At 37.0% G+C, this 12,827-nt stretch overlaps 1 protein-coding gene across 2 annotated transcripts in view; it reads left to right on the top strand.

Moving 5' to 3' along the window:
• Nucleotides 1-3,626: 3,626 nt before the first annotated feature.
• The window catches only part of LOC112043698 (glutamate receptor ionotropic, NMDA 3B), a 50,962-nt gene continuing 41,761 nt past the window's right edge, over nt 3,627-12,827 (top strand). For both annotated transcript variants that reach the window (XM_052882473.1, XM_052882474.1), the window contains exon 1: nt 3,627-3,743. The gene's annotated coding sequence lies outside the window, so the exon portion shown is untranslated. The remainder of the gene's footprint in view (nt 3,744-12,827) is intronic.

Below are 12,827 nucleotides of genomic sequence, written 5' to 3'. Positions count from 1 at the left end.
AGCTTATAGATGGTGGGTAAGCATGTTATCGGTCGGTAGTTTTTGGGGTCTGTGGTACTTCCGGATTTGTGTAGCAGGAACGTGACACCAGTTGTTAAAAATGCCGGTAGCGATCCAGTGTCAATGGCATTTTGAAATTGCACTGCCAAGATAGAATGGGCGCTACGAAACCATTTTAACCAGAAGTTGTGCAATCCGTCCGGTCCTGGGCATTTCCAGTTTGACGCCGGACGAATTGCACAACTTACATTTTCTGTAGTAATGGATATCGGAATAATTTTTTCCACCATTGCACACTCTTCCTTGACAGTACTCATCCAATCGCCTTCAGTGTGGCCTACGGGGGCCGACCAGATGCTACGCCAGAAATGTGACATAGCATCAGAAGTCGGAGGTTCCCCATCTGTCACACAGACACTGGATCGTTCCCAGTTCCTGTACACTTTCCGTTGGTCACTTTGGAAGATCCTATTCTGATTATACCGGTCAATACGCTCTTTATAACGCCTAATGCGTTGTGCCCATGCATAGACTTTCTGCTTCAAGAAGTCAATGCGTTCGGTGACACAAGCCAAGTACTGGAACGGACGTGTGTCAGTCCCAGCAAAAGCCTGAGTCACAAATCGCATAACTCTAGGACGATTGTTGCCCTCCTTGAAGCAGATTAGCTTAGCTATGAGAGTTCTAGTCAGTGTGATACGCCTTTCGATTCTGGTCCGCCAAGCTGGTGCTTGACCCGTCCTCTGCGGAGCCGTGCGTGGTTCAGGGAATTTGACACCCGCAATACGACACGCCGCAACGGCTCCACAGAATAGAATCGAATGCGTATCACTTAGGTCCTCAGATGTTACGAGATATTCACCTAAAATCTGATCTAGAACCCCCACTAACGCCATATTTCGTCTATGTACAGGCAAACGAGGCAATTTTGGTCTTAAATTAAGAGGCATGTACCTATATGTCATAATAGAATCCTCCAAAGTTCTCCTCAATTGCTCATAATTCTGGCTACTTACTTGCATATCGATACCATCCTGTAGCACCTCTGGGATGTTGGTTTGCAATGTTTGCTGAGGTAAGCTACGGATGGTATCGATTTGTACTGAAGTAGAGCGCAGTCGTTCAAGGTTAGCTTCATCCAGCAGATGACGTCGCTGGATTGCTCGCACCTGATCCGATAGTCGCTGCGCAGTCACGATCACTGTTGGCTCAAGAGTCTGAAACATAGACAACATCCTTGACCGGTACGCAGTAAGGTTAGTTCCCCCCTCTGTTGCCCCATAGTACGCACGCATGACGCTCTCATTGAGTGGACGAGACCATCTCATGCGGCGCACTATACCACCGGTAGCGGGAGCACTCACTGGAGCCCGCAGCTCCACTTGCCCCAAGCTCTCCGGTAGTATATCGTCGTCACTCTGCTGCTGGTATTGTTGCTGTTGTTGTTGCCGCCGCCGTGTGGTGACACCCCGATGAGTCCTCCGAACCGGAGTGGGTGTCACATCCCCCGCAGATGTTGGCGGGGTTTTAAATTCCTCCGGCGACGACGGCGATGATGACGACGGTTCATAGTTCTTGATTTGTGCGCTCGTTCTGCCGCCTCCACGTCGCATGTTTTATCTTATTTGGGTTCATTGTATTATTCACTTGTTATATTGATGATAATTTCTATTTTATTTGAATTATTTATTGTATTTCTTTAAATTATTATTATTATTTAATTTCTGTTTTTACTATATGTATAGATAGGCTCCTTTCAAAATTTGTGGGTAGATAAAAATCTTCTAATTACGCCTTTTAAAACTTTCCCAACTGCGGGTAGGTTCCTTGCTTTCGTAAAAGACTCGCGCAGCTATGAACACTCTTTGAAAGAAAATTTTAAAACTGTATTAGTTATTGGTATTATTATGTACTGGGTGCGTAATATAACCAAGTGTGTTTACTTTAACAAAGTGCATTAGGGTCAGCATCACAATGTTTATTGTTAATAGTTTTTAAGTAAATAGTCATATGGTTTTTAATTTTTGTGACTATTTAGTAATCCTGACTTACTCGTTAGTTAAGCCAAGTACTTTTCTATGTTAAATAACATTTTAGTTTGAATCAGTTCAACTGTTTCAAAACTAACATATTTTGATTAAGGGGCTTAAAAATTAAAAATGGTTGATTAGTTCATAGTACATATTACAGTAAAATGTACTTACTTATATACATAATGGAACCGATAAGCTACAGTCAGTCGGGTTAAGTTATTGATGCTAAAACTTTGTGGCACGAAATGTAAGTTCGAACCGTGTACTAACAGACTTTAAATTGGTCATTGGATTAAAGTGGTTTGCCTTTCTCGAAACTTGGTAACTATCATTTTACCTCGTTGGTAATGGTAGATTTGTACTCGAAATCCGTTTGGGGAACTAAACAAATTCGGCAAAAATAAATTGATGCTATTTTAATGACAATAAACAATAGGTATTTTGAATTTTTGCTCTAACAAGATCTCTGAGAGAGAGATTAGCAATAGTAAATAGCGTCGGGTGCAAACTGTGCTGTGTATTAAAGCTATCTGATGATACTGAAGCAGCTAATGTATCAAACGTTTACATAATTATTTGACTTCAATGAAAAATAAACACTTAAGTAATCTTAATATATAAATGCGAAAGGTCATCCATCACGAAATCTCGAAAACCGCTTGACACACAAAGATGAAATTTGACAGAGAGATTGTTTATAGTAAATAGGTATCCGCTAAGAACGGATTTGCAATGGGGCCGGATTAATGAGGTCTAATGGCGGACGTAGTCGCCGGTGTCCGCTAGTATCTTATATTTGTTGTCACCTGGAAGGCGATACATTTTTTACTTTAACACTGAATTTCGGAGACAAGGGTCTTACTGCTTTTCCTCACTCTTAAGTACACCCCAAATAATTAATGAGATGAGTCTGCAGAACGGGCTTTTTCGTGAAAATTAATAGAATACCGAATACCTAAAATGTCGACAAGAGCACGCGTGAATTAATGTAATTAATGGAATGCGAAAATTCAAGTCATCTTTTTACTTTTGTTCGCAAGATTAGCTTTGGACTTGAAAGTTATATAACAAAGTGAATAGAAAAAGTCACAAAGTTTTATTTTACCGTAGGGTATATGAAAAATAAGACTAATTCATTATTAATTGAGAAACTGTTCTGAGTTTTAACTTTTATTTTTTTTTGTTTACAGATAAGCTCAGCTATCAACGAGTTTGCCGTCCATCACCAGAAAGTGCAACACCTTATAATCGTGTTTAAAAAGATAGTAGTGAAGTGGATCCAACTATTACCTAAACAACATTTTAAAAGTCGTATATTTGTAAATTGAGGGTAGCGCAAGGACAAATGTGTGCGGTAGGCGGTGCATTCGGTTGAAGGGGGGGTGGATGGTGTTGGCGGGGGGAGCATGGCGCGGTGCGGGGGGCGGGCGGCGCCGCGGTGAGGGCGGCGGGGGCGATGCGCGCGCGCGTGCTGTTGGCTCTAGCGGCATTGTGCGCTGCGGCGGCGCGGGAGTTGCGCGTGTTGCAGGCAGACGCGCGGACCGCGTTCTATATAGCGATCGCCGCACCGCCTTCAGCCGCCAACGTCGTGCGCGCCTTCAACCGCACCCTCAGCGACTTGTCGAAGACCTACCTCGCCGGCGACTCTCCGCTCTACCTACGGAACATCACGCTGCTACCGCTGTACATAGAGCTGCCAGAAGATGAAAGGTAATATAACTGATAATACCCCCTAAACTAACTTATTATTTTTTGGAGTATCGTTTGTTTTTTTAAAGTTTAATACATGGCAAATACAGAGCTATATACTGTTTCTTTTTCAGCTGACAGACATTCATGTTGTCCGCTATTCATAGTAGGATGCACTGCTTCTAATAAAAAGTATGAGAAGCTTGAGCTTTGCTGTGTTTATGCTTAGAAAAATATTAGTAATGTTACAGTATATTTACCAATCTTCTCCTTTCTTCTCCTTTCTGATTTCTAACTGAGCGACAAGGTGTAAATCTCAGATTTGTACCTACTACTGTAATTGCAAAGTAGGTAAGTAGGTAACTATTATCATAGAGATAGTGTCTATGTTATCTCCGCCTTCGATTCATACTTTCTTCATCATCATCGTAATTCTACCGGTAAGTACAGAATAGTTAAAACCAAATTTTTCATCCGGATTGCAATACAATCAGGCGTTCATCATTGTAACCATTTTGCTATGTAATAGCAGATCCTCACGGTTTCACTCGCATAGTTTGTGTTTCCGTGTGAAAATATACGGGAATGAAATTATTAGTAAATGAATTTTCAAAATCGGTTTGTAGATATAACGCCCCAAAATCTTGCAAACTTTACCTTTTTATAATATTAGTATTGATAAAGTTTATAAAGATTTTAAACGTTAAAGTCGAAAACAAATTCTATACAATATCTGAAAACTATGATCTTCTTCGTACCGTTGAAAGCGATACAAAATATCGGGCCACATTTTCGGCCGCTCAACTTTTATCGGAAAACAGAGCGAGTAAAAGCACTGAATTCTCTCACTAATTGAGAATGCCTTTGTCCTGCCAGGTAACGTTAATTGGCTAGGCCTGTAAATGGCCAGAAATTTCAACATTAAGGTACAATAAAGGTTTTTCAATAGGTAGATATTAGAGTCTTTAATTTCCTACTTTTAAAGCGTATTTCAGAGCTAATCAGGATTTATTTTTAGATACATTTTCATAGAAGTAGACAATTGATTAAAGAAAAACCAGTAATTTAATTTGTCATAACCTACTATTTTTCTCGATGGCCTAATAATAAATACAATACCAGTAATTTCATTATCAGTGAACATATACAATATGGGTGAAACATTATTATGGTTTAGATAGTGTTACATGCTCATGAGCGTTTGCCAAAATTTGAGATAGCCCTCGTAAATGCTGTCCGATTAAATCTGTTTACTCTACGTTGTTAGTAAAACGGAATTTATTAATGTAATTTCTGAATTTTAGATTTTTTAATTAACTTAATTAATTTTATAACTGGATGATGTTGCATGCACAGAGATTTTACAATTAAAATCCCTGTGCATGCAGCATATGCTACAAGTAAGCATTATACATACAGATTGTACAAAATGGAAAAATCTGCATCTAAGACAGGTCCGAAATGACCTCTAAGGGTAAGCAGTGCACCTCTCTCCGTCAGCTACCAGCTGATTGCAGCTATGATGGATACAAAAGAGTCATGAAAAGCAGTGGTTTCCTTCTTAGAAATTCTAATTGAGAAGAAGAACGCCGCTGAACAGGGCCGAGGGCGAGCTGACCTAGTTCAGAGACGGCGACGGAGGCGCCAGTAATCGTCCCTTGAGTCTTCCAAGTGGACACAGTGGGGGCTCTGGCTGCCTATAATCTGCGACATCGAGAAGAAAGTAGCTTAGAGTGGCATAAACTGCTATACGTACGTAGCCGAAGTAATTTCTCACTCTTAGACGAGCATAGTGCAACGGAGGCACCGGCGAGTTTGAGTAAGGTCCCGTAGCCTACCAAAATGCGCTGAGGGTGGTCACCGAGGGGGTTTTAATGGTCTAAAGGGTAGGCAGTGCATCTATGAAGTGCACGCTACTGAGTGGATGACACCAGAAGAGATGATCTACATAACGTGATGGCGATGTTTTAAGTCTTCAGGTGTTACTTTGCGGAAGATGAACAAGCGACAACTTCTCCAGAGCCGACAGAAAATCCTCTACGCACGTTTCATCCCGAAACTGGATCATCAAAAAACTACCTAACCTCGCATCGGATCTAGAATCGGATCTCTACGATGTAATTATGATTCGTCAGTTTCCGTATAATAACAAAGTTAATCAATTAGACATTATGTTTCAAAAGTTTCTCGATAATTATTGTGTATTTCGAATTTCGATCATCAGATCGGCGATGGTGCGATAACTTTTTGTGCTCAGTTCATAACACCGGCGTTTTGTAAAGTAGGTAGGTGCATACTATAATTACCTCTGAATACGAATAGATATCTTTTGATCAGCATAAATTATCGTGCTTTGTATTCAAACGTTCAAAGCTATCGAAATGGAGCGGAGTATGCCAGCGTTTGTGAATAATATTACGAGTAGGTATAATATACGCGTATGCAAGAGCATTTAACTGTTATGCTTGGAATTGTTTCTGGTGTAAGATAATTCATTTAATTTTCGTTTGATACTGGAAAGATAATCTGGGATTAAAGTGCTTAAGTAGTATTTTAAACGCCCGTTTAATAGCTACGCTGCATGTGTTACTAAATACCAGCTTTTACATAACGAGTGAAAGCGCTGCTTTTCTATAAATTGTGGTATCGTTTGTCAATTTTATACTTAATTTCTTTACAATTGGTCAAGATTTCACGGACCTATTTCGCAGAAGTAAGTTTATGGTACTTAAATAAATAGTGTAGCTACTAGTAAGAACCTATTTTTTTGCAGAAGAATGAGTTCTCATTTTTCTAGTTTTTTGATACTAAGATACTCTAATAATATTGTAATCAACAAAATTCCAGTTATTTTTTATGCTTCCCCATGACACGGATATCAAGTATCAAATGATAGGAATTGCTTCGAAAACTACTAAAATAAATAGTGGTAAATATTAATTAATTAATTATTTCTTCCACTTTCTTTCTGTCATTGTTTTTGAATTTCAACTTTGTGTTTTAAATATAATACTCGTTATATCTGAACTTCTATCAGGTGCCTACTGTTAGGGTTTAAATCACTTAGCAAAGAATATTTTATTTATAGATCATAAACATAATATTCTAGTGATTATGTAAGTGAGAAGGGGTCTAAGTAATTTATTCAACTGAATCCTTCTCATATTTTTTCATCATAACGGCGCTAACTTACTACATCAGTAGGCACCCTAAAGCTATTTTTCTTTAGAATATATTTTTCCTGCTGCAGGAAAACTGTTTTACGGTCTCAAAGACTATGTTTTCCAGGATCTCATTTCAATTAGTTTACTACAAAGACTATTTTCAGGCTGAAAGTCTTGCTCTGTTAATAGCAAACAAGCCTTTGTTTAAATTGTTAGAAACGGCAATCATAAAGCTTTAAATCTACTGAGATTTCACAGAGAATCTGTCCCTTAATTTTCTATCTTTTGAAATAAGTTTAATGCAATTATTAGCTCCTTATATTGTACCAATATGTATCTTGTATTTCAATAGATAAGGTGATTACGAGACAGCCATTTATTTTATTATCATTTTAGCAGACGCCCGTGACTACGCCCGAATCCTCTGACCTGACCTAGAGATGCTGGTTTCCAACAAACAGTGTTGCCAAGTGTCCCATATAACTTACACTTCCATAAAATATTGTAATGTGAACACCCGATGAAAAAAAAACATAGTAACGTAATATAAACAGTATTTTTTCTATGCTGATTTGAATACCAAAATCATAAACACTAAATATTTTAACCTTCTGCTCCTATTTGTCTTGCATCTAAATAAAATTTCATCTACCAACACTATCTGCAATTAGTTATACTGCAATGCACAATTTATTGAAAAAATACTTGTTTTTCTAATAAATGTTGTTCGTACTTTTAAATAATTACTTTAACCGCAGTTTTATTTTTCAATTTTAGCAGTTGTTCATTTCAATGGTAGAAAATACTATTAAATGGCGCAGTTGAAATGGACATGAATTAAACTAACGTTAACTTTATAATGTTATACAACCTATCCACTCTGGAAAACTGAAAGTCGTTTACATTTAAAACGAGTAGAGATTTATCATTTTCTCCGCGACATTCTCTACGAAGTCGTAAACCCGAAACCCGCTGCAGATAATTAAACTTTGCCTTATTTATACCCTTTATATATTTTTATCCAAGCACGTTTGAAGCATGCCTTTTCCTCCTAACATTTTTGCTGTAAATATTAAAATTTCAAGCTACAAAGTTTCATGTCCGTACTACGAACCCTTAAGAAAGTGCTTAATTACGCTTTAACTCTGGGTTTTATGATTTTTAGTAAAAGGAAAACCGGATCGCAGGATCAATTTATGGCATTTTTGCTATTTAATTTAAATTGAATATAATATTCTCTGTCAAGCGATTACATATTTCTTTGATGTATTTGGAGTAGCGGTCTAGGGCTGAGATGCATGTCTGCCAGGGCAAATACGGACGGATGCAACGGATGAACGAATATTGGACAACAGGAGGGCTATAATTCTGTAACTATGTTTTGTAAAACTCGCAAGTGCGAGATTCGAATTCACCTCTATCTTTCTCTTTCAATAGTATCGTGTTAGACAAAGAGAGATAGAGGTGAATTCGATACTTGCACTAGCGAATTATTATGTTCATACGACAGCGTTTTTAAAACACGACACTTTTTTCGAGCAGTGTTGCATTTCAATTTTGGGCGTTGGAAATATATCTTCATTTAACTTCCGTTAAAAAAGCTCTCGTGCGAATAAGGGCTTACGGGAATATGCGAGGGAAAAATTTTCGTGTTCATACAATTATCCATTGCAAAATTTCCTCATGAAGAGGTAACGCTGTATCCATCGAGTTACTATTATTTTTATATTGTGTTGATACCGATGGAACTGTTTCCAGTTTGACTCACACATACAGCTAAATTACCCAAACAGTACAGTATGTGTTTTGATTGTTAGAAATAAATGGAAGTAATTAAGTTAAAAACCAAGCGCATTGATGATAAATTAATTCTGTTAAGAAGATGGTCCATTTCAGGTTCACTCTTGTAGCCCGTATAATTAAAATTTTAAAAATACAATGATTTTATTAAAATTTAAAGAAGTGAATAACTAAATAAAAAGAAATAAACAAAATTAAAACCCAAGTTTTTGAGTTATACCAAGATGGCGCCCCTAAAGCAAATATGACATGACAATTGTTAGCCAATGTCAAATCGACTACTGCGTTGAAAACGTCATCAATTTGCCATTATTACCCATATTTGTGTTGCATTTCTTGGGAGAGAATTAGTATTATTTCGAAAGAATTAAAGTAAATTCGTAGAATTGTATAATTAAAAATAGTTAAGAAAAATATTGTCTTTTATTTCCGCCAGGATACAATGAGTGATCCTGGGCTCCATACAATTTTGGACCATCTCCTTTCAAATTGCATTACTTAACACTGCTAATGTTTCCAGAAAATAGTCAAAAAAGAAAATACGGGTTGTTGTCTTCGGAAAAAACAAATGATCTTTTTATTTAAATTACACACAAGTGTTATACGGAAATAAGGTTTGAATTTATGACATTTCCGTGAAAGGAATTCTTTGCCGACTTTCAATGGTTTTTTTTTTCATTAAACTGCTTGTTTTTACTGTATTTGGAAAAGTATTTTGTACAGATCTTAAATGATTAATTTTAAGACCTACCTAGTAACTACAAAGGGAATTATTAAAATATTTATATTTTATCAATGTTTTCTCGGTTATTTACTTTTGCTTTGCGGCTTTGAAAGACTTAACTTTAGCTAGTTAAATTTTCACGCCTGTGTTCATTTCGTATTATTAATCTACTGAAATTTGATTCAGTGATAGCAGTTACTAATTTATCTAAATAATTGAGCAAGCCATACCTAGAAAGTATAGTCCAGGAACCGAGGAGTATTTTTGTAATTGATTACTATCAAGTTAATTTTCCGTGAGTAGCTTCATCTTGATAAGACGTTCAACTTTTATATTTATGAAAATTCTTGATTTTTGTAGATAACAGGGTTACCAAGTAATAAAAAATTCTGTGCTTAGGAACGAAATAACGTATCACGCTGTTTATAGGACAAAGTGGCTGTTGAGTTGCATAACTATTAATTCAACAGTAAAAGACGACATTTACTTTTAAGAACTCCCCTAGTATGAATAACGAGGTCTACTAAAATCAAGAATTTTCGTAAACGTAAGTGTCATCAGGATGAAGTTACTCACGGAAAATTAACTTGATAGTAAAAATGCTCCCCGGATCCTGGACTAGTAGAAGATATAGAAGAAAAATGTTTATTTCATATTATTCATAGCTGAACACTTACCACTACTACTATTTTTAAGAAACTTCCTTTCTGAACTAGACAGTTGGACAACGTTTCCTCGCTTCTTTCAGTTACGATGCCTCAGACAGATAGGTGTCATTATAAATATAAAACCATAATTATTTTATAGTTCGAAGTTTGAAAAATACACAGTAAAGGGTCTAAGTACATTTTTTATCTATACTATGCTAAGTCCTAATAAAACTAGCGCTTTATTAGATTCAAGTTACATTATTGCTTGCTAAAAATATAAATAAGTGCTAAATAAATAAGAATCAGAATATTTTGAATTCGTGCCATGATTGCGTGAAATGGTGTCAAAGGCAGCTGAAAGGCAATTGCGGATAACGTAACTACCTACACAACTATAATTGTGATAACGAGGTTGGAATGAAAACCGTTGTGCTGGAGATTCGCGAATGAAATTATTATAAAAAAAGAGTAAGCACAGATAGATAAACAGTGCTTATTCTTTTTTTGCTTCGATTATATGTCTTCATAAGTCACTCATACAAGTGAGACGTACGATTCTTTACTTTTCGTGGATATACTCTAGTAGGTGATGGCTTTACAATTTATTTCCATTGGAAAGTGGATTTGTAGTAATAAAGCTTTTTATGATAGAGCTCGTCCGGCATACTACTAGAGCTTCGTTTTTTTTCGAATTCGTTCGTAACACTCCCTATGGTCCGCGAGGGAGGGGGGTAGCGATGCTCCGCGCGCTCGACTTCACACTCGCGCAGTCCTTCCCCTCGTCGCCTGCATATCATGGGAGTGTCATCAACGAACATGCCAAGCTATACAATTATAATTTCTCGTTCGTCAAGCAACAACAACTAACAAAAAATAATATTACTTTGCGTCCTCACTTTTTCCTTCTCTCGACCTAAATTTTATACTAAGTAATACCCATTCTGATTTTGCATGTCACGTAACCAACGTAATGTCCCCTCAGATAAATTACTGGCATGTTAATAGAAAACGTAGCTGAGTCATCTTTAATCATCAATTAAATATGGAGTAGTAAAGAAATCGTCGAACCTTTTCCCTATTTACTTTTTTAATCAATCATAATTCATTGGATATAGTGATTGCTGACAAGGTACCTACCTAAATAGATTTTTTTCATTTCATTTAATATTTGTTTTATACTAATATTATAAAGAGTTTGTAGGGTGTTATCTCTGAATCTTCTGAACCAATTTTGATAATTCTTTTGCCACGTTATTTGTGAACATTATATTCCATCCCCGTCTATCGTGTACTTGAACTACGCGAGTGAAACCGCGGGGCGTATGCTAGTATTTTAACTAACTAACCTTATAAGTAGACAACTAATAGATTCTTAATATGTTTTACCAAAATTGGTAGATCCTTAGGAGATAATAACGCTACCATTTTCAATACTAGAGAACTTTACGACGCATTATAATATTTGCACTAATTTTGCTATCATTAAAGAATTACAAACATCCCTTAATGTATTAATAATATTTATTCATGAGGTTGTATAGGAAAAAGCTTTACACAAGTCGTCCGCAAAATGATCAGTGACTAGCCTATCTCTCGGGTCACGTAGTGAACAGTAAGCAAATAAGTCCCTTATTTTTTTGCCAGTCATGGATATCGGCTGTAATTCAATTGACTTTTGTGTTAACAAAATCTAGCTCCATCATGATGCATCATCAGTTGGTAAGTTGGTAATGATACTATACGTACATCAGTAACATAAATGAGTAAAGATATTCTTACAAAATGTTCTCTTGTCTATTAATTTGATAGTTGGCGGTGACGTGGTTCACAACAACAGAGGTCCTGGGTTCTCAGCTCGGGTCAGTTTAGGATTTCATATTTTCTAAAATTATTTGTTTATTTATTTTCTATTCATATATACCTACATTTTGTTATACAAGCTCCAACAATTGCAGTTAAATCCAAAGGCGTCTCTAGCTCACGTAGCCCACCTCTAGTACAATGCATATTGTACTAGAGGTGGGCTTCCAAATATACAATACAGGATGCTCGGGAGTATTTCCCATAACTTCAAGGCTCTTGGGTGCCCCTGAGATCGCGGCGCCCAGGTGCAACGCAACCCCTGCACTATAGGTAAAGACGCCTCTGGTCAAATCGCAAATGGTTCCACTCAATACAGTGAGTGAGTACACTCGAGAACCCAAACATGGTTTTCATATGCTAGTATTGTCCATTTAGTGGACACTACTTCGCATTTGTAGTTGCAGCAAGCGGCTTGTTTTCTAATAAAACAATCGAATGCAATTACCATCGTAAATCTACTATAATGATAATTGAATTTATAATAGCACTGGATACTTACTGATTAATCTTTAATCTTGAAACACTGGCTTATAATTGTATAATATTGAGTTTACAAAATAAATCACTATAGGATGGAAAGATGTTTCATGAATGAAGAAAGCAAAATGTAGAACGCGCAGACCGCACAACTGCGTTCCATATTTGAATTGTTGTACTCGAAGACAACGGCCTGTCTGCGAATGCAGGGTACCTGCTTCTTCGTGACAAGCCGACTATAAGGCCAGACCTCTTACATTAGTGCACGTCCTGAATACAATGGCGTAGCGTGCCTTGGATGGGCCTTGTATCAAAATTGGTTGGGGGCCCAAATACCCACGAAGGATAAAGATTTCTTAGAACAGAAAGATGTTTGAACAACCTATGAATATACGGGAATTCATAGGTTCGTCAAGTCAAAGTATAT

Source organism: Bicyclus anynana, chromosome 7 (assembly GCF_947172395.1).
Source record: "Bicyclus anynana chromosome 7, ilBicAnyn1.1, whole genome shotgun sequence".
NCBI lineage: Eukaryota > Metazoa > Arthropoda > Insecta > Lepidoptera > Nymphalidae > Bicyclus > Bicyclus anynana.
The sequence above is the reverse complement of the archived record's forward strand: the minus strand, read 5'-3'. Positions and strand labels throughout refer to the sequence as shown.